This window comes from Hypanus sabinus, chromosome 6 (genome assembly GCF_030144855.1).
Source record: "Hypanus sabinus isolate sHypSab1 chromosome 6, sHypSab1.hap1, whole genome shotgun sequence".
NCBI lineage: Eukaryota > Metazoa > Chordata > Chondrichthyes > Myliobatiformes > Dasyatidae > Hypanus > Hypanus sabinus.
Genome location: NC_082711.1, coordinates 42,783,686 through 42,787,761, shown reverse-complemented (window position 1 = coordinate 42,787,761; position 4,076 = coordinate 42,783,686).

The following is a 4,076-nucleotide window of genomic DNA, read 5'->3' as shown; positions in this document are numbered from 1 at the left end:
GAATGTTGCCTGGTTTGGAGCAGTTTTTTATGAGGGGACATTGGACAAGCAGGACAACAGAATCAAAATGCGGGAGGAACTCAGCAGGCCAGGCAGCATCAATGAAAAGAAGTACAGTCGACGTTTTGGGCCAAAACCCTTCAGCAGGACTGGGGCTGTTTTCTCTAGAGCAGCGAAGGCCAAAGGAGATTTGATAAAAGTTTATAAAAGATACTTAATTTTTTCCCAGGATTGAAACATCTAGTAGGCGAGGGCACGTACTTAACATAAGAGGGAGAAAATACAAATGAGATGTGCAAGAGAATTTTTTACACATAGCATAGTGGGGACCTCCAATTCACTGTCCAGGTTGGTGGTGGAGGCAGATACACAAAAGCATTTAAAAGACTCTTAGATGGGCACATGAATATGCAGAGGAGGTAGTGGGAATGGTCAATTCATGGCTAAGAGGACTTTGATTAATTAGGAGTCATCAGTTTAATTAGTTCGGCCCAACACCGAGGGCCAAATCTGTGCTGTACGGCTCTATGTCCTATGTCCACATAGGAAACATCAAGTTCAAAGTTCAAAATAAGTTTATTATCAAAGTACAAATATGTCCCTGAGATTCATTTTCTTTCAGTGTAAAGAAATACAATAGAATCAATGAAAATCTACACAGAAAGACTGGCAAACAACCAAAGTGCAAAAGAAGATAATCAATGCAAAAGTTAAAAAAATAATAACAACGATCAAATAAATAATAGCAAGAATATGAGTTGCAGAGTCCTTGAAAATGAGTCTAAAGGTTGTGGAATGTGTTCAGAGCTGAGGTGAGTGAAGTTATCCGTGCTCGTTCAGGAATCTAATGGTTGAAAGGTAAAAACTGTTCCTAAACCTGATGGTATGGGGCGTATAGGTCCTGTGAGGTTTATTTATAATTTCAGTAATATTGTAAATATATTGTTTGATTGAGCATTCTTTGTTTGTTCACATATTTCATTATAGATTATATGTAAAAAATATATACATGTGTCATTATGTCCTTTCTTTATTATTAGTTTCTGGAGTTACATAACATAACGGTGGTGATGACTAAGTTTTAAAATGAACCGAAGATGACTACCTACCTACTGAAGTGTAGCACAGTTTTCCTTCGTAAGGGGAGAGAGGTTTAAAGGCAAAACCTGCAGAAATGCAACAAAGTAGGACACGTACAAAGAGCATGTCAAGCAAACACAAATAAATGGACTACGCAGGGAAAAAGAAGATAAAAACATTAAGTTGCAGATTTAAAGAGAACATTGAGGTATTGAGGAGGAATCTGATAATTATGAGAGTGACATAGGTCAGAGTAGCCTTGAGATTTACAATGTGAAAACTAACGAGAGACAAGCAATATGGCTTACACCAGAAGTTGTTGGCAAATTAATTTAAGTGGAGTTGGACACTGACCTGGCTGTTTCAGTTATTCTACAAAATGAGTTTGGATGGCATTTCGAAGATACTGAAGGCTGCAGATATCCAACTAAGAACTTATACTTATACTGGAGACAAGATGACTCCTGTGGGAATGACAATCGTACCAGTGAAATTTAACAACCAACAAATGGCATTGGGTTTGTATGTGACAAAACAAGAGGACCAGCATTGTGGGGCCATGACTGGCTGAGACAACTGTACACGATTGGAGATCCATCCATCATCTGCATGCCACATGCACTTCAATAGTTGATTGAAAGCAAATTAACACTGGTTGAACACCCAAGTTGGTGTGGTCTTTCCTTAATTCAATTATGGATAGAATCTGCAGATAGAGATTGTGGAGGAGATGCTGTTGCTAATCCAACAAGGGTCTGCAAGTGAAAATGTTGAGGATTCATTTGCCCAAGGAGGTATCAAGGCCTAGATATGGGAGCTTAGTTATTAGTTTTGAGAGGATGATAGTACTGAATGCTGAGCTGTAGTCAATGAACTGCATCTTGATATATATATCTTCACTGTCTGGATGTGTCAGAGCTGAGTGAGGAGCCAATGAAATGGTATCCACATTGAACCCTACTGTGACGGTAAGCAGACTGGAGAACAGCGAGGTACAAGGACATTTTTCTGCACTTGAGGAGTTGAGAATTTTTCTCACCATAATTTTATGAGCCACATTATCCTTTAACCAATTTTCCTAGATGATCTCTGCTGAGTATTAGTATGTTCTCAACTGTAGAAAGGAGAATGATCAGACACAAACTAGCTCATGAAATTATGAAATAAATGGTTTTAAGTTCCCACAATTAATGGCTGAGAAAGAAGGTGATCTAATTCTTCAGTAAAGGAAAATCTGTGATGGATTAGAGGGACTCAGATATGATCTCTAGAGCAGGGACTTGGCCTGCTCATTCAAAGATGTCAGCTGAGTGAAGCCAACATAGAACAGGGTGGGATGGAACGATGGGGACACAAGAGAGTGCCGATGCTAGGAATCTGGAGCAACACACAAATGCACCGGAAGAACCCAACAGGTCAGGTAGAATCTATGGAAGGAAACGGACAGTTGGCATTTTGGGTCAACACCTTGAAAGTAGGAATTCTCCTGGTCAAGGATGGAGTCATTCATGATAATTGACAAATCTGTATAGACGTTGGGTCAAACGTTAGCTCAGCCAATCTCAGACTTGCATCTACATATTCAAACAGCTGACATCTGGGACTGACATGGACCAAGTGGTGATGGTGACCTGGTACATTTCAGGGTCAGTCTGCTGACCTTGAGTATGAATAGAAGAGACGATGGTCTTTGTTTAAGAAGATAAGCTGGATGGTTTGGGACATTGACTCTTCTCTGCCCAAGGTGATGTTGTATTATGGAATTTATGAAGTAAGATGGGCTACAAGATGTGGAAAGGCAGGTGTAACGTTCTCCTTCACGTGTAACGAAATGCCGAATTAAACATCGAGATAAACCACAGTCAATAAGAACCAGATCGCAGTAAGATTAACCATTTACTGTTCACTCTTCACATTAACATATGGTGAAAACTGTTGATAAAACAATACAAGATTGATACAGTATTTGTTCCTTCCTTAATATCACATTTCAATTGTAAATACTTGTAAAGGTGACTATAACCACATTACACTAAGGTGCAGTATACAGGGAGAGTTTACCTGCTCCATTGACTACTTTAAATACACTTCCATGCAAACTATCCGCAACTCTTTAACTAACGAAAGCATAAACATTATCGACCGTCGTTACCTCTAACAGGATCGGCATTAACATCTTAGTTCAATATATCGATTATCTATTAACTTACAGCGTTGCTCTCACTGTGATTTCTCATGCCTGCAAAACAATTTCTGCTCAGGTGTGCCTCGTGGTAAGCCCCCACCCTCGCGCTAATTTCAAACCAGTACTTTCCCACAAGACGCGGCGAAACCGGATGTGACGTCATCGCATGCCGATATATTTTACATGCAATGAATATACTTTAAACACTTCTAATTCTAACTAGAAAATACTATCGAATGAATTACTAAGCAAAAATATTATAAACTAAATAACTGTCGTAAAGACAGCACAGCAGGGAAACTCACACCTTCCCTAATGACTACATCTATGAGAAGTGCTTGGAGGTGTAACCTCTAGCAGACCAGGTCAAGGAACTGGAGCCAGATCGGCAGATACCCAGGATCACCCGAGAAGGAGAGTGTGGGAGACTTAATAATGAGGGAGACAGACGGGAGATGCTGTAGCCACTGAAGAGACACCAAGATAAGATTCTAAATTGGAGAAAGGCCAATTTTGATGGTATCAGAAAGGATCTGGTAAGCGTGGATTGGGGCAGGTTGTTTTCTGGCAAAGGTGTACTTGGTAAGTGGGAGCCCTCCAAAAGTGAAATTTTGAGAGTACAGTGTTTGTATATTCCTGCCAGAATAAGAGGCATGGACAACTGGTTCAGGAAACCTTGGATCTTGAGATATATTGCGGCCCTGGTCAAGAAAAAAGAAAGGTGCATAGCTGGTATAGGCAGGTAGGGACAAATGAGGCAGTTGAGGAATATAAGAATGCAAAGGAACAATTAAGGAAACCATAAGGCATG